The 24480-nt window shown below is 36.3% G+C and overlaps 1 protein-coding gene across 3 annotated transcripts in view; it reads left to right on the top strand.

Annotated features, from left to right (window-relative positions):
- LOC110677676 overlaps window positions 1-24480 on the top strand; it is a 258589-nt gene that overhangs the window by 57000 nt on the left and 177109 nt on the right. For all 3 annotated transcript variants that reach the window (XM_021848674.1, XM_021848673.1, XM_021848672.1), the window contains exon 2: window positions 3460-3464. The gene's annotated coding sequence lies outside the window, so the exon portion shown is untranslated. The remainder of the gene's footprint in view (window positions 1-3459; window positions 3465-24480) is intronic.

Raw genomic sequence — 24480 nt, 5'->3', positions numbered from 1 at the left:
ATCATTCTGTCCCGCGGTCTTAAGGTACTCTACGAGGTTATCTGCGGGCATCTCAAAATCGATGATACATGTCCATCTTCAGCGACAGCAAATGTCGTATGTTTTTCGTGAGTGCCCGAATCAAAGTTTCCGGCCGACCATAACGCAATTGTAATGTTTTAATCACATGTGAAACAATTACTGAGGTTATGAGCCTTCCGTGAACCATTTCCAACGTGGACTCTTTAAGGCAACTTTGTAATCGTATCAAACTTTCATCCTGAGAAAATCCACACGTAGTAGTAGATCTTTCAAAATAGCCAAATGGGCCCATAATTCTGGGTTGCCCGAGAACACTGGAAGATCTACACCCATGACTTGGCAGGCGGAAAGTTGGTTATTCGTAGGACCATCCTCGGTTTGGTATTCCAGTACGTGATGAGTCTCGTTCTCAGCGCCATCTCAGTGGCGTGGTTAACAAGTTCCGTTCCTGATTTCCTTCAGTGAAAGTTTCCTTGCCCATTCGCTTAGCTGCAAAATCCGCCGTCTGTTGTCCGCTATATCACGCGTTAACCAAAGCTCCTGGAGAGAGAGTTCACTAGTTTCCCGTTAGAAGGATCATTCGAAGCAGAATGTTGTTCCGAATTTTCCAACCACTTCTTCACCTTTACACTCAACTCAAATTCACTATGACTGGTGCTCGACGCCCGACTACTTCCGCGTTGTGACTGTTGCCGGATAAGTTTAACCTTTGCCTTTAAAGATTTTTTTTGATAGCCATCTGATTTCTACGAAATCTTAACTCCTCGGATGTCTTCTTCTCCAGATTTTCCTCCGCTAGTTTCTTAGGCTCTATCTCTAGCTCGCAATTCCGAATCAACTTCTCTTGGGCGATTTGCCTGGCCCTAATCTGTATCTCCTCCTCTAACTCTAACTCTTCTAAATTCTACTGTTCATTCAGAACCCCAGTTCTAGCGCAATACGTGCTGATCTGTTCGCCGCCACACTTAGATATATACACATAGGAATACATAGCAATTTCAACTGTCTTTGACGATACGGAAAGGAACCAAGAGATAGTAATAGTGATTTTAAAAACGATAATCAATGATTACAAAAAAAAAACAGAAGGAGCTTTCTTTTTTTAATACAAAGACGTAATACTTCACCACTACTGACATCCCCACCGACCATTCCCGAAATCTCTCACGTAAAACATTCATGGAAAAAATCTTTTCTCACGAATCAAAACAGGTCAATTAACTCACGACGGCACCTCGATGTTAACGCCCACTGCCGCCGGACAGTTGCTCTGTCGAACCAGGTTGGCTTTCGAACCTATCATCAAGTGAAATACGATACATCGGGCTGATCGCATCGACCATTATGAATAATGAATGCACCGGAATATTACGTTACAATCGTCGTCCTTGCCATCATCAGCATCGGCATCGTCGAACAGGGGTAATCTCACTCAAAATGTTAAAAACATGGCCAAGTCCTTACAATCGCTAAGGACAGAAGATATAGGGAACCTTAGCTATCTTCATAGACGTTACGCGATAGAGAAATTTTCTTATTTCCTTTTCTTATGTCTAGGTGTTCTGTGTTGGAAAACAATATCATCCCAATTTGGTAAAACTAAATTAAGCATTTATTAACATTTTGTTAACAACATATTACATTTCATTTGCCGTAGCAGTTCAGAATTTCAACAGGTGAGTTGAATTCCACCGCTTATAAGAGAGAAAAAAACGCTTTCAATTTACTTAACCTAACTTAACCTAGATAAATAACGCATCTATCGTAACAATTGAAGATCACAACGGTTTTGATCAAAACTTTTAAAAATTGTATTCGAAATTCGTTCCAATGGTTCAACATTGGATATTCTATGTATCACATTAGTATTATATCAAGGAGGAAGCGTCAGAATCATTTTCAAAATTTCTCTTCTGAATCTCTCCTGAATCGTCTATCCATCCAGGTATTACAACAGCTAGTCCATGTTGAGACTGTATTCAACATGGCCGGCCTGACAATTTGTTTGAAGATCAATAGCTAGTTCTAAAGATAAAGTTTTGATTTTCTGTTGATAAGTGGATACAGATATTTTAAACCTATATCTGTTACATTTGGCTTGAATGTCCTACTACATTTTTTTTTCTTTTGACCAACTTTGAGGCACTGTGCATCATCCAAGGCAAGTTTCCATCAAGGTTATTCCGACCGAAGTCAGCGACCAACTGATCCACCCAGCCGGATACCGATATTTTATGTGTTCATCACCTGGCACTGCATATTTCATAAGGTCCCCGTTGATAGATGGAATGTCAGGCTCATGGCCCGATGCGACGTCCCTGGGTGTGGACCAGGGGGACAAGCTGCAGAAAATGACAGTCCCTATAAATAGTGCTGCTGTTCGGAGACCTTATGAGTGTTCGGTTCGATAATCCGTGGGCTGCAATTCCGCTGCGTGCTTCGGACATGGAAGGACATGGAATCCCTTCTCGCAGATGGCGTGCCGAGATTGTGATACCGAACCACTCGAGCTCGAGTGGGCGTCACTAACTGTCGGCTCTATTAATTTGCATAATCCTTCTGCTCGTCCAGCCGTTTACTTATTCTCTCGCAATCTACAATGCGTTTCGTGTCGCAGGGATGGTGGCGAATGAGTGTCTTGAAAATAGGAACTTTATGAAACTCGTCACTGAAAAACCCAGACCAGAGATAAACCAAATGAGAAATGAGAAAAGGCCAAAGAGATACTAAATCTGAAAATCTTCAGACTCAAATCAGGATGTGACCTGCTAACAACCCTGACATCGTGTGGAAATCTCCGCCCTCAGTAAGCAGAGAAGGCTCCCATTTCACAACCATTAATCATCATTAGGGTCGCAGGTCGCAGCTCCACATCTTATAATCCCTTTCCGAGCCCGCAGTAGTAGGATCAGGGAAACTAGCCTTTTCCAGTAAATCAATCCAAGTCATACTACTGAGACCGGGACATACATACGCACTTCAAAGTGCAACTAGTTTCCCTATAATAGCTAACTTCCCAGAGTGTAGTGAGCGAGAACCATTATCCTAATCAGTGCACATTTTGCAAATTAACAACTCACTTGTGGGATTCGATTTGCACTGAAACTTGTAATTGCAATGATGGTGGGATGGTTATAGTTGCGTGTACAAAGGGGAGTTCAAGAAAATTGACGTGTAATTGTGGTGTTAGACGCCACTTTGATTGCATCGACCATCTACTAGAGTGTGATGGATGTTTTCTGAAGTCGGTGTTCATGGGGTGGCAGGTAGACAAGAGCATGGATTTAAATCAAGATATCGAATTCCAATTAAATGTGAAACACAATTACAGGTTGTTCATGGTACAGCAGTCTATAATTAAGATATTCATAAATAGCTCTGTTTTACCAAGGCTTGCTTCAATTTCTAATGAGAAATTTGTTTTTTCTTCTGTTTCAGAACTGGTGAGAATTATGACACGTGAGAAAAACTATAAGGAATAGACTGTAAGTTACGTGAACTATGGAAGTCAGTAATCAAAATTATTCATTGATTGAAAATCGGTACTGCATTGACCTTCAAGTTTTCTGTGATCTAAATTGAAACTGTCACAAAGAAAATCAAATCTCAAAATATGGGGATTGATTCACTTTCATATATGGTCACTTCATTCACTGTCCATTCGAAACACTTAGATAGCCGTAACTTCCGAAAAAAACAAATAAATGGTAAATTAATTTTTAATTAGTTCTACCTTACTGAAGCAGAAACAAAATAAAAATGGAATGCAAATTTCGAAATGAGAGAAATCAGGAGCATAATCAGAATCAGAAGAATTAAAGTACCAGAAGAATGATGAAGAATCACATAAAATAGAAGAATCAGAAGAATCAGAAGAATCAGAAGAATCAGAAGAATCAGAAGAATCAGAAGAATCAGAAGAATCAGAAGAATCAGAAGAAATCAGAAGAATCAGAAGAATCAGAAGAATCAGAAGAATCAGAAAAATCAGAAGAATCAGAATAATCAGAAATAATCAGAAGAATCAGAAGAATCAGAAGAATCAGAAGAATCAGAAGAATCAGAAGAATCAGTAAGAATCAGAAGAATCAGAAGAATCAGAAGAATCAGAAGAATCAGAAGAATCAGAATAATCAGAAGAATCAGAAAAATCAGAAGAATCAGAAGAATCAGAAGAATCAGAAGAATCTCAAATCTCAAATCTCAAATCTCAAATTCAAATCTCAAATCTCAAATCATTCAAATCTCAAATCTCAAATCTCAAATCTCAAATCTCAAATCTCAAATCTCAAATCTCAAATCTCAAATCTCAAATCTCAAATCTCAAATCTCAAATCTCAAATCTCAAATCTCAAATCTCAATCTCAAATTCAATCTCAAATCTCAAATCTTCAATCTCAAATCTCAAAATCTCAAATCTCAAATCTCAAATCTTCAAATCTCAAATCTCAAATCTCAAATCTCAAATCTCAAATCTCAAATCTCAAATCTCAAATCTCAAATCTCAAATCTCAATCTCAAATCTCAAATCTCAAATCTCAAATCTCAAATCTCAAATCTCAAATCTCAAATCTCAAATCTCAAATCTTCAAATCTCAAATCTCAAATCTCAAATCTCAAATCTCAAATCTCAAATCTTCAAATCTACCAAATCTCAAATCTCCAAATCTCAAATTCTCAAATCTCAAATCTCAAATCTCAAATCTCAAATCTCAAATCTCAAATCTCAAATCTCAAATCTCAAATCTCAAATCTCAAATCTCAAATCTCAAATCTCAAATCTCAAATCTCAAATCTCAAATCTCAAATCTCAAATCTCAAATCTCAAATCTCAAATCTTCAAATCTCAAATCTTCAAATCTCAAATCTCAAATCTCAAATCTCAAATCTCAAATCTCAAATCTCAAATCTCAAATCTCAATCTCAAATCTCAAATCTCAAATCCTCAAATCTCAATCTCAATCTTCAAATCTCAAATCTCAAATCTCAAATCTCAAATCTCAATCTCAAATCTCAAATCTCAAATCTCAAATTCAAATCTCAAATCTCAAATCTCAAATCTCAAATCTCAAATCTCAAATCTCAAAATCTTAAATCTCAAATCTCAAATCTCAAAATCTCAAATCTCAATCATCAAATCTCAAATCTCAAATCTCAAATCTCAAATCTCAAATCTCAAATCTCAAATCTCAATCTCAAATCTCAAATCTCAAATCTCAATCAAATCTCAAATCTCAAATCTCAAATCTCAAATCTCAAATCTCAAATCTCAAATCTCAAATCTCAAATCTCAAATCTCAAATCTCAAATCTCAAATCTCAAATCTCAAATCTCAAATCTCAAATCTCAAATCTCAAATCTCAAATCTCAAATCTCAAATCTCAAATCTCAAATCTCAAATCTCAAATCTCAAATCTCAAATCTCAAATCTCAAATCTCAAATCTCAAATCTCAATCTCAAATCTCAAATCTCAAATCTCAAATCTCAAATCTCAAATCTAATCTCAAATCTCAAATCTCAAATCTCAAATCTCAATCCAAATCTCAAATCTCAAATCTCAAATCTCAAATCTCAAATCTCAAAATCTCAAATCTCAAATCTCAAATCTCAAATCTCAAATCTCAAATCTCAAATCTCAAATCTCAAATCTCAATCCAAATCTCAAATCTCAAATCTCAAACTATCTCAAATCTCAAATCTCAAATCTCAATCTCAAATCTCAAATCTCAAATCTCAAATCTCAAATCTCAAATCTCAAATCTCAAATCTCAAATCTCATCATCAAATTCTCAAATCTCAATCTCAAATCTCAAATCTCAATCTCAAATCTCAAATCTCAATCTCAAATCCTCAAATCTCAAGAAAAGGAAAAGGAAAAGGAAAAGGAAAAAGGAAAAAGGAAAAGGAAGGAAAAGGAAAAGGAAAAGGAAAAAGGAAAAGGAAAAGGAAAAGGAAAAGGAAAAAGGAAAAGGAAAAGGAAAAGGAAAAGGAAAAGGAAAAGGAAAAGGAAAAGGAAAAGAAAAGGAAAAGAAAAGGAAAAGGAAAAGGAAAAGGAAAAGGAAAAGAAAGGAAAAGGAAAAGAAAGGAAAAGAAAAGAAAAAGGAAAAAGAAAAGGAAAGGAAAAGGAAAGGAAAAGGAAAAAGGAAAGGAAAAAGGAAAAGGAAAAGGAAAAGGAAAGAAAGGAAAAGGAAAAGGAAAGGAAGGAAAAGGAAAGGAAAAGGAAAAGGAAAAGGAAAAGGAAAAGGAAAAGGAAAAGGAAAGGAAAAGGAAAAGAAAGGAAAAGGAAAAGGAAAAGGAAAAGGAAAAAGAAAAGGAAAGGAAAAGGAAAATGAAAAGGAAAAGGAAAGGCAAATCTCAAATCTCAAATCTCAAATCTCAAATCTCAAATCTCAAATCTCAAATCTCAAATCTCAAATCTCAAATCTCAAATCTCAAATCTCAAATCTCAAATCTCAAATCTCAAATCTCAAATCTCAAATCTCAAATCTCAAATCTCAAATCTCAAATCTCAAATCTCAAATCTCAAATCTCAAATCTCAAATCTCAAATCTCAAATCTCAAATCTCCAAATCTCAAATCTCAAATCTCAAATCTCAAATCTCAAATCTCAAAATCTCAAATCTCAAATCTCAAATCTCAAATCTCAAATCTCAAATCTCAAATCTCAAATCTCAAATCTCAAATCTCAAATCTCAAATCTCAAATCTCAAATCTCAAATCTCAAATCTCAAATCTCAAATCTCAAATCTCAAATCTCAAATCTCAAATCTCAAATCTCAAATCTCAAATCTCAAATCTCAAATCTCAAATCTCAAATCTCAAATCTCAAAAATCTCAAATCTCAAATCTCAAATCCTCAAATCTCAAATCTCAAATCTCAAATCTCAAAATCTCAAATCTCAAAGGAAAGGAAAAGGAAAAGGAAAAGGAAAAGGAAAAGGAAAAGGAAAAGGAAAAGGAAAAGGAAAAGGAAAAGGAAAAGGAAAAGGAAAAGGAAAAGGAAAAGGAAAAGGAAAAGGAAAAGGAAAAGGAAAAGGAAAAGGAAAAGGAAAAGGAAAAGGAAAAAGAAAAGGAAAGGAAAAGGAAAGGAAAAGGAAAAGGAAAAGGAAAAGGAAAAGGAAAAGGAAAAGGAAAAGGAAAAGGAAAGGAAAAGGAAAAGGAAAAGGAAAAGGAAAAGGAAAAGAAAAAGGAAAAGGAAAGGAAAAGGAAAAGGAAAAAGAAAAGGAAAGGAAAAGGAAAATGAAAAGGAAAGGAAAGGCAAAGGAAAAGGAAAAAGAAAAGGAAAGAAAAAGGAAAGGAAAAGGAAAAGGAAAAGGAAAAGGAAAAGGAAAAGGAAAAGGAAAAGGAAAAGGAAAAGGAAAAGGAAAAGGAAAAGGAAAAGGAAAAGGAAAAGGAAAAGGAAAAGGTAAAGGAAAAGGAAAAGGAAAAGGAAAAGGAAAAGGAAAAGGAAAAGGAAAAGGAAAGAAAATAGGAATAGAAAATCGCAACCCTGAACGATTTAATGTGTACAAAGAAATCTTTAGTCGTCATCGATGTTTACCATTATGTCTTCTTTCTGTCAAGAATCTACAACACTTCAAGAACTCATCTGAAATTCAATCAATAGTGGTCAAAACAACATTCTTCCTTCAATCAATTCCTTAGATAAACAACTTTTCCGATCAAAATTGACCAACCGAGACAATATTTGAGTTCGAAGGTCAACGCTCTCAACCATTTAGTTTCCCATATTCATCCTCGCAAGCTTTGCAAAAGTTTGCCACGTGTAGATACTACAATCACGAAACTCCTTCCCAGACAATGGTATGCACCTACTTTTGCCACACAACACTGAAATGTATGTCTATGAAACACGTGGGGCCAAAACTGTTGAAAACTTTCCCGAAAACGTAAACCATTCTCTCGGTACGCTAGCAAGCGCTTTCCATTGAGCTCCCTTTTCACAGTCAATGGCAGCCAAGAACAAATGAAACGTCGTCTTTGTTGCTGAATTGACGTGGATAAAGCACATAAAGGGCAGGCATTCATCTGGGTGGCTGGATGATAAGTGGGAGTGTGAGCTTTCATGATTTCCCAATCCAAGCTGTGCAATTGGCAGCTTGCTCTCTGTGATATTTTGGACGACCTACTATACGGAAATAAACAGAGATAAGCATGCCTTTCGGCTCTCGATTCGGCTGTTCATCTTCAAAACAGGAAATTGAATCGATGCTTTTAGCAGGTCGTTGCTGCTGGGAAATTGAATACTATACGCGCCAATTTCTGATTCGACATACATTTCTTCAGGATGAAACGCATAGCTCAAGGCATGGCCACTAGGGTGCGCCTCAATTTTAGTTAAGTTCTCAAAACTAAAAGTGAATTTGCTCACTTGGATAGAAGAAAAAGGATAAAAAAAATAAACTTCAAATTTTAAGCCAAGAATAAAGAGATATAGAAATGGTTCATGCGACTTGATGGTAGATTTCCAAGTTACAAATTATTTACAAATTTATTGAAATTTTCATAACTTTGTTTTTACAATCAATTTTGAATCTTATCTTTTAAATAAAATTGTGAAAAGTTTGTTTGGTTTTCAAAACATTCGAAAAATAAGCCACACTCTAATGACCACGTTCGTCATCAATTTATCCTCCTACAGCTAGAGCTCCAAATAAATCCATCCATTTCACCTATGTCCATCAGCTCCCAAATTCAAGCCCTTCAAATTTATCCGATCGCAGTCTCGGAAGCTGATTCGCATGTGTCACTCAAATTCGGCTTGAGGTGGTTGGTGGTGAAATTGGGCCAAATTGAATTGCTTGTCATGCATCTCCTCTTGGGCTGGCAGATGCTCATCACATGCGCTCTCGGAAAAATGCAACCCTCGGCAAGACGTGCTGCTGCCACCATCCGTTCGTTGTTGACGTGGCGTTATCCTGCAATCTTGGCAGCACTCATTTTTCGTTCCTTTGCAATCAACGGCAGTCTGCAGTGTCAGTCATCGCACAAATTTCTCTTTACGGGTTACAGTGGTTCGGAAAGAATGTATTGAAGCTTTTGTCGATTGAGCTTTCTTAAATTTCATCAAATATTATTCAAGAATTTTCCATAAATTTTCTTCCGAATATTGCTTCATGATTTCATTCTAATATTGATTTTACTAAGAATTTCCCGAAGATTTCGCTTCCGATTTTTTTTCGCTCAGCGCGTCTTCAAAAATTATATAACTAATTTCTCTGAGAATATTTTCAATATTTATGTCGAAAATTTCTTAAAAACCTTTCCAACATAGCAATGCTTCCGGAAATCTTCTGACAGAAATTTCACAAAGGATTTCAAAGATTTATCCAAAAACTGTTTAGAATTTATACGTAAATCTCCTAAATAATTAATCCAGGAACTGTTTTATGTAATTCATAAAACCCTCAGGTATTCCAATAGTAAACCCGGAAGTAATCTTCGATGGCACTTTTTGAGTTTTCCCTTTGAGATGATTAGTTTGTACTTACCTTACAGTACTAACGTGTTTGGGACATAGTTCAAAATTTAACCATAGCAATTTCCATATAAGCCTACATGATCTTTGGGCGTCCCCTTTAAAAACCCTTGAAGAACTTTGAATTTTCAATTGGCCACAATTCGGTGACTTGTAGATCATTTAATTAAAAAATAATTAGTAATTTTCTTCAATTGTCTGTATCTCAAAATCCTTATTGGTTATAACATTGCACTATGGTCCAGAAATCAGTTTTACGCGGAAAGATGCATTTTGAGCTTCAGAGTGAAACGTTAGACAAAATCGGTCTACCACAAAGTTGATTGTATTAGTAAGGTCCTTTGTTTGGTGTTAGTGAAAATTAGGGTGGACCACATTTTCATAAAAAATGTGTAACTAACTTTCTTATTTGTAGAAATAATATTATACATGCTTTAGCAAAGTTGTAGACCATTAAATTTCAAGCAACTTCGCCATAAAAAGTTTTTTTTGTATCTCTTAAATTGACCGATTTAGAGCTATTTTCCTACGGTGACATAGGGTGGTCCGAGCAAAACAGATTTTCTGGCTCTAGAGTTTTCAATTAAAATTTCTCATCAAAGTAGTCTAGAAGTAGAGTAGTAGAAATTTCTTACTCATAGATAGCTGTGTAATATTAATTCTACAATAAATAGTTACAGAAATTCCTTGAAATGTTATACAGTTGTGTATATGGCGATACTGATAAGAGAAGAAACTTTTTTGTAGAAAATTACAAGGAGAAACTGTAAAAGATTTTCTGATCGAGAGCTGGAATAATTTCGAAAAAAAATCTGCATTTATCACTGAAAAAACTGAAGACCGTACAGATAAACTTTCTTTAAAAAGCTTTTAATGAAATCTCGCAGATTTTTTTTGTGTCTTCGAGAAGAAATTTGTAGTGGAAATTATGGATAACTTTTTAGAGCATCACTGGAGTGATTAGTGCTGAAATTTTCAGCACGAATTCCACAAAAAAATATTTTAAACACTTAAATGAATGTGGAAAAAGCAGGGTGTCTACTCATTTAGAGAAAAAATATTCCCTGATATTTCTAGGTTTAAAAAAATAGTTTCAGGTTCAAGTTATTTTCCAAAATACATAAGTGATTGACAAATAGCTAATTTAATGTGACGAAGAATTTATTTTCAAGCATAGGTAGTTTGGCTTCGAAACATATACAAAAATTCTAACCATCAATTTTAAAGTAATTTTCATTTCATTATAGAAATATGTTTTTATCTGTTTGCTCTTAATTTGTAAAAAAATAAAAATGTTTATCAAATGATCTGAAAGTGCCTTTAACCATGAAAATCAAATATCAAAATATTCTATTCTACCTCAAGGAAAAAGTAAAGTGAGATTCAGATTTATGAACGTCAGGAACGTATCCATAATATGTCTCTGGAAAGCGTTTTGTATTGTTTTTTAGATGGGATCTTGGAGATCATCAGTGCTGGTAACGACTGATCGTCTTGAACTCAAGAGATTTAGAGCCCTCTTGCATGAAAAATATAACAAACATGAACCAAAAAGGGACCATACATGAATATTAATTTCCCCAGAAAGTCTTCAAAGAAATTTTCCAGCCATTCATCCAGGAATGTCTCCAAAGAAATATCAAGGGATCTTTTTCTCAGATTTTTCAGAAAGAATTTTCATAAAAATATGCGAGGAGTATCTAAAGAAAATTTAAGTGTAATCGCTGATGAAACCTGCGTAAGTTTTAAGTGTACCTTGATCAATTCCTACAAGATTTACAGAAAGTACTCTTGTTTTTTGATAAATTCTCTCTTAGATTTTTTGATAAATTGCTTAGATATTTCCTGGTGTCCTATATGATTTTTTGAAGAAATTTGGACATAATCCTTGAAGAAATTCATCTATAAAAGATCAGAGCAATAACTGTAATTATTGTTGTGGATTTAATTGATGTGAATGAATGGGTTGAATGAAGTTTTGAAGAATTCATGTAGACTTAAATGTTTTGTTAAAAAAAAACCCTGGAATAAACTTTTGTAGAAAAAAAAATCTGTAGGACGTGTAGGAAATCCCCTAAAAGCTATACTTGAAGAAATCGATGAAATAATCAGTGGGAAAACATCTGGAGGAAATCATGGGAAATTCTCTGTGAAAATTACTGAGGGTAGTAGCATTGGAGTGCTCTAGGATTATTTGGACCAAATTCTTCAGAAATTACTCTAAACATCCATTGAAAAATCGCAGGTTTCATCTCTGGAGGAGTTCTTGATTGTATTCCAAAAGGAATCTCTGGAGGAATCCCTGGAATTACTGATATCACTAAGAACTTATGGTATAGCCGAGTGAAGGTTTCTTTGGATCTTCAAGAATGGTGCAATGGTGCAGATTAAGCTAAAAAAAAGTTATCAATAAAGACACAATAGTGATGATAGCAACTTTTTAGAGACATGCATTAAAATAGTAATCAAGACTCTAAAAAGAGACCTGCTTACCTAAAAATGTACTATTTTCAATCCTGTAATAAAATTCGCTGTTTCCTCACAAAATTTATATATTTTTTTTTTTTGAATAGGGGAAAAACATTTTTGTAATTAAATGAATGTTCTCAACTATGTTTCATTTGCTCATGAATGACACCCAACTGGACCTGGGAACTGTAATTCCGTTAACCAACATAGCAATCTTAGGTCCTGCTTTAGGCAAGGAAACATATTTTATGCTGAATATACAAAAATCTTTGAAAAACTGAACATTTCAAGTAGCGTTTTGATAGCCACGCAGCCAAAAATATATGTGTTTGAAAAGATTTATAGTTACAACAAGTGTTACCATAATTCGTTTTGTTGACGAATAAATTGTCGTGCAAATTTTCAACTTGGGAAATAAATCTAACACGTCACTTTATACGGCAGTACATCAAAATATTGTAGGTGTGAGTCTATTGGAGGGCCCAATACTGTTTCGAAATAATTTCCCTGAGTGTAGTCGAAATTCCCTGATAATTCCAGGGTTTCCAGTTTTTTTCAGGTAGTAGAGACTAGACATTTTGGAAAAAAAACACTGATGTATCAATTTACAAACCAAAACAAGGGATTGTTAATAAAGTTAATAGGAGAGAAATTGAACTAAAACCCACACTAAAATCAAAATTATCACCAAGCAAGTAAATTAGTTTGTTAGTTCGCCAAAAAAAAAAAATTATTTCACTCAGTTCGAGGATTTTTAAATTTGAATTCTGCAACAGAAATATCCATAATAATGATTTGTTAAAGGGGTTCTCCAGTTTTCAAATAGTTGTCAAACGATTGGCAGGGATTTTCATGGTTTGCAGAACGTCCCAAGGGCAGTGTTCAAATCTCAATCATTGAGTTCTCCCGCGAGAGCTAAATCATTTGAGATCTGCTTCGCAAATCTTATTCATGAGATTTCAATTTTTTTTTTTTTAAATGAACTGTTATTAAAAACCTCAGTCGGCGAAGCAGTTTTTTCCAAAGTTGCTGATAAATCTAAAAACAAGACTCATTTCTAATGTCTGCTACGTTGGCTGGCATGAAATATCACTCAAAAGGCTATTTATGATTCGGTGTAATGCAAACGCAATCATTTCTTTGCTGAGGGTTTGCGCATGATTGGTATAAAAACAAAGTGGAATAAGAAAAAACTCAGCAATCACAAAAAAGAAGACCGTCTTCGCAAGTCTTGTCTCAAATAAAACCCATCGGAAATCTGTCAAATCCCATTGTTATTGTTTGCATTAAAAAGGTTTGTTATATGTCCATCTGATTAACAAAGAATAAGTGCTCTGCATAAAAAAAAAACTTTAGAAATACAAGCAAACGTGTTGAACAGATGATCAACTCATGCATGATGTTTTTGTTGATGAGTGGCGTGAGCTTTAACGCAAACGAAAAAAAATCTCAAGCGTAAGATTTGAGAATTTGAGTTCATCTCAACGCTGCTCAAAAGGTTTTCTGATGTTCCCAAATGTGGATCCAAAAGGGAACCTTATGGGGTTTCAGATGCTCCCAGCCAGAGGTTCTCAGGGGTTAAATAGGTTATCGAATATGGATGTTTTCAAGTATTCCTAAGGATTCTCAAGAGTACTCAAGGGTCGCTCAATCCACTTTTGAAGTGGGGTTTGAGTGTTTTTTCAACGTAATCAGTATTAATCCAAATATTTTTACGGAGTTACTTGCGGGATCTGGATCTGGAAGTGCTCGTATGAATACTGTTATTGAAACTATGTCCTCCTGGGAAAGAGCTTGCATCTCAGCTTAGTGTTCAATGAACACTTCCACAGTTATTAGCTGAGAGCTTTCTTTGCCATAATAGCATTTGCATAGCGTGTGGCAGGAACACCGCTAGCGCATGACTATTTAAGGCAGGCCTGCTCAACGTACGACCCACGGGCCTTATTTTGTGCGGCCCGCGAAGAACTTCAAGCTCCTTCTCATATCTGGCCCTTTTGTATGACAACCAACTGCATTCCAAGGCTAATTATTACAATTATAGATTTTTCAATTTTGTGTTATTTTGAAGATTTTTCACCAAAGCTGTTTGAACCTTCTAAATGTGTTTGCTTTCTTAAAAGTGTAAAACAGCTTCATTTTCAAAAATTTAACCAACATTTTTGAGGAATAAATACAAGAAATCTAGTCAATAACTGTTTTTACCAATAAAAGAACATAACTAAATGTATATCAGGTTCGAACAATTGATGTGGAAAAGAAGTTTAAGGCCAAACACAATCTCGCTGAATCATTGTCGCAAACTCCGGAGCATGAATTTTATACAGAAGAACGATTATAAACCATTCTCTAGATTTGTGCTCTTGAAAACTCGATGTTTGCTTACGATTCATCTTCGCCTTAACGGCAAACCTGGGCAGGATTCATACCAAATGTAGAGCGAAAATTTCACAAAGTTTTTCGTATGATAACACAAAATCCTAGGCGGGTTTATTACCGAATCCAGGACATTATCTCATGAAAGTTTCTCACACAAACCTTAGCGAAATTTTTAAAAGAATCCTTAGGACAATTTTTACATCCGGGAATTTATTATTAGAAAACTCTGAAGAGGATTATTAAATAATACTAGATGAGATTCTGACAGAATCTTATAACAATTTTTGATAGAATTCTTAGAATGTTTTCTTTATAAAATCCTGAACAACATTCTCACAGTGCTCAAGACATTTATAAAGAATGGGTTGGACGTCATGAAGAGCACAATTCTCACAGAATCTCCGGCAAGATTATCATTGAAGCGAATATCAATTTTCAATTTCTTCAATAGAAATGTTTATCACTTTATTTGATTTTGCCAAAAAATTAAATTGTTTCATTAAAAAAGTTTGGCCCGCCGCAAAATATAGTTTCTGATATTTGGCCCGCGATTCAAAAAGGTTGGGCAGGCCTGATTTAAGGTAAAAATGAATCGAAGCCAAAGTTCAAATTTTCATGAGCACGGATCTGGAGAACCGAACATCCGTTCAAGCTGAAAACTTAAATCCATGCTCTTGAAAATTTGAACCTTGGCTTCGATTCATCTTCACTTTAACATAGTAGCATGTCCGAAACAACTTGAAACGTCTCAGCTTGAAACTATTGAGTAGCCCTGATAAAGTTGGAAGGTTGTTATGGCTATTGCCGTGGTTATCATGTAAAAAACAAACGGGCAATGCTGTATCGTGTCAACACCGAGGAGGCAGCCAGCCCCTCTAGCTCGACGCAGAGGGACAACCCTGGATAGGTGGCTTATTGAAAAATTTTCATAAACCAAGAAAGGCAAAAGTTGATTTTACGGCAACAGACTCGACAACGAATAAAGGATAACGATTGGATAGTCGGATCTTGGAACGTGAGAACTTTGAATGACGAGTTGAGCTCCTGGAATGTCAGCGTGTACGTGGCAGCTATACAGGTAATAGGTACGCTGACTCAAAATCGGAGAACGTGAATTCCGTGGATCCCATCGCCAACACTTCATTCAAGTAACGCAGCGGCGGCGGCAGAGCAGAACGTGAGAAGCAGATGATGCGAGTTATTCGGTGGAAACCGATAAGCCACCAAGTCTGTGTATTGTGAATGAAAGGCAAGTTCTTCAACTACAGCCTGAATAGCATACATGCGGCTACGAACGATAAGCCAGATGACATGGAGGATTAGTTCGATGAGAGCCAAGATACAGCCTATGGATAGTGCCCAAAATAAGATTAAGCCATAGGCGACACAAATGGGCAGATCGGGAAAGAAAACTTATTCCGATCCATCTTTCGAACGGAAAGCCTTCAATCCAACCAATGATAATGACCCGCGGCTTGTAACCTTTGCTGCTACTAGAGGGATGGCCATTATAAAAGGCAGCACGAAGAAAGTGTGGTAGCTGAAGCTCATGATAGCATGAACCGGAACGATATGCGTAAATTTTATGCAACATTCAGTCACGCACGACGCGATACCGTACCCGTGCCCATCATATGCAAATGATCGAGAAGAGAATTTGCTGACCGATAAAACGGCGGTGGCTGCCAGGTGGAAGGAGCACTTTCAGCATTTGTTGAACGGTTAAAAATTTAAATGAGGCGAGGGACATGGTGAAAATAGATGATGACGATCGTTCAGTGGATCCACCGACCATAGGAGAGGTTGAAAAGGCTGTAAGCGAGCTAAAGAACTGTAAGGCTGCTGGGAAGAACGAGATCCCGGTTCGAGTTCGAACTTCTGAAGGTATGGAAGGACGAACAAATGCCCACCGGCTGGTTGGATGGCTTCATACGCCTAATCTAACAAAAAGGTCACAGACTGAAGTGTGCCAATGGCAGAGGTTGCTGGATTACCCAGCTGAATTTGGCGTACAAAATACTGTCGCGCATTATGTTTAACAGACTGAGACCATTCGAGAAGTCCTTCATCGGTGAACACTAAGCTGATTTTCATGCGGGGCGTTCGACAGCGAACCAGATGTTTACCTTTCGAATTATCTTAGATAAAGTCCGAGAGTATAATTTGCAGACTTATCACCTGTTTATTGATTTCAAGGCGGCGTACGATTCAGTGAAAATAAATGAGCTCTGGCAGATAGTGTCTGAACATGGTTTCCCGTCGAAACTTATGAGGCTGATACTGGCAACGCTTGATAGTTCGAAATCAAGTGTTCGGATTGCAGACGAGGTATCAACTTTAGCGCAAATGTCGGAAGAAAACAAATCTAAAATATTGCTGTATGCATTTGAAATGCAAATAGGGGAATTCGGGGTAAAACCGACACCCTAAGCTTATTGATAAAATTTGTGTACTTTCGCTTGTTAAACGAACCTAAAATTGTTGTAGAATCACATATTGGTTATAAATCTATCAATCCTTGCAATCGCTGGATGGTATATAAAGGTTATATATTGATTTAAATCAAATTGATATTTCATCATTTTTAGGTGAAACAATTGAGAGTGCGGGTAAGATCGACACCCTGTTGGGGTAAAACCGACACATCCACTTTGAGTAGAATTTATACGTTGTGAACATCACCATCACAATGCGTATTTAAAAGAATGCTTTAAACATGACTTTCGACATTTATGACCCCTTTCTCCAAAGGATTATTCACATATTACGTAAATTATCGATGAGAGGCCAAAGATTCACTAAATATATGTGAAAATTACAAATTTCCCATGCTAAGATTATAAAGTTGGGGTGAATACACATGGATATTGTTAATTTGTGTTCATGGAATGCTTACGAAGATGAAGTTGTTGCGAATGATTGGTTGTAAAAATAAAAATTGTTTTATTTTAACAAAACAGAGGTGTAATTATTTTTCGATAATAAAAACTGTCGAACCTCATGGTTTGTAAATAAACATTAAGATTAATTCATGTGAAAATCTTTAAAATTCTATTAATTCTTCAATTTTTAATGAGAAAAATTTCTTCAAGCTTCATCAAATAAGTTGAAACGTGATATCATAGAAATATGTTTTTTTCAACTTAATGATAGCTTGTGGCAAGCCATATAGTGTCATATTTTACATGTTAACAAGTTCGCCATCCGTGAACTTCACTGGAACTCAAAAATAAAGACTCACATAAACTACAGAGATAGTCTTCCGATTAGAAAGATTCCCGCTAGTTAGATTATGAAGCAAAGAAAGGTGTCGATTTTACCCCAAATGAAAGTGTCGATCTTACCCCGAGTGGACATTTATTTTTCAATAGCGTTTTCAGCTGTCGAAAAACCAAAAAATAATTTCTTCTTCATGTTGTATCAACGTAATAATAGTAAATGATGATGTAGACGCAGAACAAATAATGACATTTTAAAAATTTCACATGCGAAATAGTTAAAGAATAACAGCGAAATATTGCAACTGCTGTTGCTTCTATGTTATCCAATATGATTTTGTTGTTTATTTTGACAGTTTATTGGTAGCGTCAGTTGTAATGTCATTCGAAACACAACATTTCACAAGTTAAGATAGAGCGTGATGGAAACTGCATGACAATCTGCTCAAAACATGAAAAATCAAAGGGTGTCGAGCTTACCCACAGTGTCGGTTTTACCCTGATTTCCCCTATCAAATGCGGGAACACCAAACGCGGTAAGATTTTTTACAAGGAAGGCGAAGTCAAAGATTGATTTTCTTTGCTAGGTTACGTTATGTTACCGCATAGCAGCCAAGATAGCAGCTCAGTTAGCCTGGGTGTGCACGTCAAACGCAAACAGCAATAATTTTCAGTAGGGATCAAGGTCGCGTAGTAGGCGACTTCGTAAAAGATCACGAATGCGCGAGCTGTACGCAGTGAAAGAGGTACAATACAGGTAGCGTGTGGCAGGTACGATTATATTATCAAGCAGAGGCGTGTCCCATTAAAAACCATAGGTAGGACAAACGTCGGCAAAATCTTTATGCTATGGGGCGCTTGAAGAGCTTGAAGACGATTCTCTTATCTGGCCCGTTTTCTGCTCTACCAACATGATGTTTAAACATTCCAAGGCAAATTACTGCAACTTTAGATTATTTACTATTAAGCTATTAAGGCTAAGGACAATTTTTATAGAATCCTTCACTGGCTTCTCGAGAACTCAATTAAACCTGAACAAGATTATCAAATAATAGTATATGAGATTCTGACAAAATCATTATGAAAATTTATGAAATCATGGACACCATTCTCACAAGGTTTAGTGCAGAATTTTCAAAAGAATCATGGACCGGATTCTGATGTAATCTTGAGCACAATTCTCATAGATATTCGACAAGATTATCATAGAAGAAAACATCTATATCCAATTGCTGCATAAAACAAACATGGCCCGCCGCACAAAATTGCTTCTGAGTTCGATTCCATAAGATTTAACAGGCCTGTTCTAGAGAATGTTCTTCAGGAGTTCTGTAGGAATTGCTCAACGGATCGTCAACAGATTTTTCCAGGAATGTCTTGAGAAAACAAGTGCATCATCGGCCATTGCCAGCAGCACTACGTTCGTCCTATGTATGACAAGTTAGCTTTGTTTAGGATGCGTATATGCTACCGATCTTGGGTTAATCCATGAAATGTTCCAACAATTATTTAGGAATCTCTCGATAGGTAGTTTCCATGCATATTCCAGTTTACTTTTAAGAAATACTTCCAGGATTGCTAATGGCAATTCATCCAAGAATATCTACATCTGTATCTGTATAAATTATCTAGGAATGATGTTTTGTGTTGTATCATGGGTAGGACAGTCCTTTGACTGACCTTCCCAGGTATTTTTGTGCGTAAAGCATGTCCTACATGTCCTACCCACTTCCCAACGAATCTCACCAATTTTATGCTGATTAAAAGCAACTTCTTGAAGAAGTTATTGAAGGAATATGGAGGATTTTTTTTTTTTTCAAAAAACAGCTTATATTTCTATGTCATAAATTTGTCAGTATCCAATTTCCACTTCAAACCACGGCACAGCGCTATGCACCGGAGCTCCTTCAAAGGATCATCGCTTCTAGCTGAACGATAAACACCAGAGCATCCTCCGTAGCCAAATTGGCTTCACATCTATCCGAAGTTTTCATTGATTCATCAGTTTTGTGTGTCCTGGGATCCACACTTAGGATGAACGTTACTTACGATCATCCTGCACATCAAAAAATATATTAATATCTAACAATGTAATTTTTGCAACGGCAGGCTCTCACCTCAGCCGAGTGGTTAGACTCCGCGGCTACAAAGCAAAGCCATATGCTGAAGGTGTCTGGGTTCGAATCCTGGTCGGTCCAGGATCTTTTCTTAAAGGAAATTTCCTTGACTTCCCTGGGCATAGAGTATGATCGTACCTGCTACACGATATACGAATGCGAAAATGGCAATTTAGGCAAAGAATACTCTCAGTTAATATCTGTGGAAGTGCTCATAAGAAGCAGGCTCTGTCTTCGTTGGGACGTAATGCCAAGAAGAAAAAGATATTTTGACTATGTACCGTTTTGTCTCAAATTCCGAACAGACTCATATTCCGAACATTCGGTATTTGTATGGCTATTTGGCTGAAATGTTCTCTGAAATATGTCATGAAATGACTAGGAAATGGCAGTCAATTGCATATAAATTTTAACGTCTTTCAATCTATTTTTTTCTTCGGCAGTAGTGACGATTCTCTAGTTTGAGACCTGTAGAACTAGTTCAGAAGGATTTATTTGCGATTTCTTTTTTTTTCATTTGAATAAGATTTATTCGTGGTGTTCGGAATTTGAATCAAGGTGTTCGGAATATGATACAGAATGCACACATTGTTCGGCATTTGAATCCATACTTTTACCGTTTTGACTCATATTCCGAACACTTAAGGCTAAGAGTAACTTCAAATGCATCTGATAGACAGAAATTAGCTGATATTTGAGAAAATTTTAATTTCTTCGCAAAGTCTAACTGTTAGCTGGTGGGTGTGCTGATGAAATTGTTAATTTCAACTTGTTTAGTATTGTTTTTACGTAAAAGTATGGAACAACATTTTGATTCAAATGCCGAACACTGTGTTCATTCTGTCTCATATTCCGAACACCTTGATTCAAATTCCGAACAGCACGAATAAATCGTAAACAAATGAATAATTTTGCAAATAAATTTTTCTGCGCTTGTTCTACTGGTCTCGAACTTAAAACTCGTCACTACTTCAGAGACATAAAATAGATTTGAATACGTTTAAATTGTATTGCAATTGACTGCCATTTCCTTGTGTTTTGATGATATATTTCAGCGAAACATTTCAACCAAATCGCCATACAAAAACCGAGTGCTCAGAATATGAGTCTGTTCGGAATTTGAGACAAAACGGTACGTAAAAAACAAAAGTAAACAAGTTTAAATGAAAAATTTCATCAGCTAGCCTAACAGCTAACAGTTAGACTTTGTGAAGAAATTAAAATTTGCACAAATGTCAGCTAAAGTATGCCTACCAGATGTATTTAAAGTCGCTGTTGGCCTTAAGTGCTCGAAATATGAGTCAAAACGGTATCAATAATCGGATGCAAATGAATATGATCACATCAATTTAACAATACTCCACTAAAAACGTTATCGGATTAGAACAAAAAAAAATTCCAAGAAACCCTTTACAAGCAGCCACACAAATCAAGTAGCAAATTGAACTCACTTCCATCAACGTGGTGATTTAACCAAGAAGTATAGAACATAACTATCTCTCGCTAAATCAGGGTTCAAATCTCGGTAAACTTCTACATCTTTTTTGTTACCTTCTTAAGCCGGATCCATCGATTGTGGTACCATGGTTTTCAATCAGTCGTCGGCTCGTTATAAACGTTTAAACACCATTTTCATGAAAAGACTGATGTGAAGCCAGCATGAAGTAATGTTACACTTAAATTTTTCGCTGTGTACGGTTCGGCGGATTTATCGAAGCGGTCTTACTCACATGCACACCACCATCCACAAGGGACATATGGCCGCCATTGGCGGCATCAGAGAACATGTGACATGTGTCCGAGTTGATTGAGGGCGTATGCTCCTAGGCGGATTTCGCTATCCCGCTACAGATGCAATGTATACCCCATTCGTACAATGGTCGGCTCCCATGTAAAATGGTGGTCAAAACTAAAAAAAAATGTTTTTTTTTTTATGAATTTAATATATACCTTATGTAAAATATCATTTTGATCAATGATCAAAATTGTACTAAAATTTAAATTTCTTCTCACTTTTATGCCGTCAAGCTGGATGAAGTCAATATTAAATAAGGATGTAAAATTCAAATTAAGGAATGCAATATTTCCCTAATGTCCTTCGCCTTCTGAAATCTTACGGTTTAACACCATAATCAAGAAAAATATTAGGTTAAAGGTGTAGTTCTATTCGATATAATACTTTAGTATTCCCATTTTTTTTGGCTTGAAAAACAACTCTTGTCGAGTCATGTCGCCGCCGTTCCAAATAGTACCCATCAAGAAGCATCCTTAGATCCTACAGAAAACGTATATTTTTTTTTTAACAAATTTACTTGTTTTCAAGTTTAAGTTATTTGAAAAATTCGGTATTTTTCAGATATTTTAACGATATTTATAAATCGATAAAACCAGTTTTGGTCAAACTTTTTTTTCGACCATTGTGCATTCGGCATCATCATGCTTATGTGTCTCGAGAGCGGCGCTTCGAAAAAAGGGTTCCATGATTTGGGATTGGGATAATGGATTACGCGCCGACGACGATGACGATGGAAGGTCGGGTCAACTGTCATACGGCCAAAAGAGAGGTCATTCCGTAGGGTTCAGAGTCATTTGTCTTTTTTTCTCGGATTTGAATATAATCGCTGACGGTGAGATGGGATGGTAATGTGATTTTTGATCAGCTTGGTTAAGGGATGTAAGGTGATCAAATTTTACGCGTCTGGAATGTAATCAGAGTGCGTGTGGAATTCAGGAACGGACAACAGGAATACGGAACTTCCTAAAAATGCTGTAAAAAATGTTCAGTTTCTCTAGGATAGAAATAAAGATTGTTTTTTTTTTTAAATCTTAACGATGAACGCTCCGTCATCGTGATCATCGTCATCATCGAAACTGCAAGAGCAGTTTTTCTACTCAAAACAGAAAACTATTCGATGATAATGTGTTCACTGTGTTTTGGTTGGAGAATAGAATACTGTGAACACATTTTCATGTAAATTTACTTGATTTTGAACGAAAAATCCGCTTTTGAAAATTCCTAAATCAATGACGGATTCTGCCCCTTAAAAGTTAAATTGATAATTTGGAAAAATGTATCGACATCGACAAACGAATAAACGCAATAATTTCATAAAACGTACAGCAGTCAATGGTGCCCCTGAAATCTCAATTTCCAGCTGTGAAATACGTACAACCCAAACCCATTAATTTTCAATGCCTACGTCATAACGTGCCTATCACCTGCTCTTTTCCTGAGTATAACTTTAATATACGCCACATACTTCATACCAAGTATGTTTACGTACTTCTGAGGAAGGATGTAGCAGCAGGAAGCACGTAAAGCTCCAAAACTTGAAGGCACTCACGTCTTCGTTAAAACTCGTGCGCTAAAAATAGCAATCCAATTCCCCGCATATTCATGCTATGAAGGTTTTTTTTTCCCTCAAAGCTCAGGAACAGAGGCAAGGTCTAGAGAAGGAGTCACACATGTGGCAATGCAACATATCATGCACTCGATTTCATTTCACGTGTTACCGTCGATTGACTGCAGTTAAGCTTCCTCCTCTGAAATATTCATTTCTTTGTCGATGAAGGCACGTTGTGTTTCTGACGGTCGATTTATTAGAATTTGCCTTGCAGTTTGAACGATATTGAACCTAGGCTGCCAGAATCGGAATTGAACGTGAGCATAGGTGACCGTATAGTTACGATAGTCGATTTTGTGTTTGAAATATTCAAAAGTGTTTAAAAAATAATATGGAACGAGCTCACCAATTTGAGTCAAATATAAAATCTACCATCTATATTTTCGAAAATCAACTTCATACATTTTGAAAATCATTATAAATTTACAACCACGCAGACTAACTTGTCTCTTATGCAGAATCGTGCAGGCAATCCATGCCACACTAGAAAATTGATCCGAGTACTGCATTTGCAATCAAACGATGTCACGCAAAGCATTTTCAAATGACTCCTTACCTCCTCTGTCGCTAACAGACATTTACCCTCGAAGAACATGTTCATCCGAAAGTTCAAAAGCTTCCGTCGATCGAAAACATTGCGGAACTGTGTATTGTCTGCCGAAAATGTTTTCCAATTTCAAACTTGCCCATCCCAGTTTGTGGGGGGAAGGGGGGGGGGTATTTTTAGCAATCTGTAACCACGTGGCACAACGGTTAGGTTTTGCCATGAACGTTCTCATGATGATGTCCTTGTTCGGAACTTTGTGCTTTTGCCGGGGAAAACATAATTTCACAACAGAGGTGCATCGAAACCAAGTGCCACGGATGAATGATTCGAAGTCGAGCAGTTGCAAATTCGTGTTGCAGCAGCCGCATTGACGACAACGATGCGATGCGGTTTGTCGCTGCTGAAGCTGTTTTTGGTGGCATCTCATGGTTAATTAAATTGTGGTCTTGCACCAATTGGCAAGCAGGTTGGTTTCGGAGAATGCTACTGCAATTACCACAAGTGGCACTCCGCAGGATACAGATAAAGTTTTGGTGTTAGAATAAGATATTAAGCATTCTGTGTAATTTAACTTTCCAAATCCAAGGGAGCTGCAAACATCGCGTAAAATTAGAGAAGTAAGGCATGAATAGGAGGCGAATCGGATTTCGACTGGATTTTGGTTTGATTTAGATTGGATATCAATTGAATGTCAATTTACTATCAACTATAATTCAAATGAGTATCAATTAAAATTCAAATCAGTATCAAATGAACTTTGGCTTTGGGATTGGGATTTTGGTTTTCATTTTGATTATTCAATACAAAGATTTTTTCACAGAGAATTGAATAGAGATAATAAACTAC

The sequence above is a fragment of the Aedes aegypti genome, chromosome 3, assembly GCF_002204515.2.
Source record: "Aedes aegypti strain LVP_AGWG chromosome 3, AaegL5.0 Primary Assembly, whole genome shotgun sequence".
In the NCBI taxonomy this organism is placed as follows: domain Eukaryota; kingdom Metazoa; phylum Arthropoda; class Insecta; order Diptera; family Culicidae; genus Aedes; species Aedes aegypti.
The sequence above is the reverse complement of the archived record's forward strand: the minus strand, read 5'-3'. Positions and strand labels throughout refer to the sequence as shown.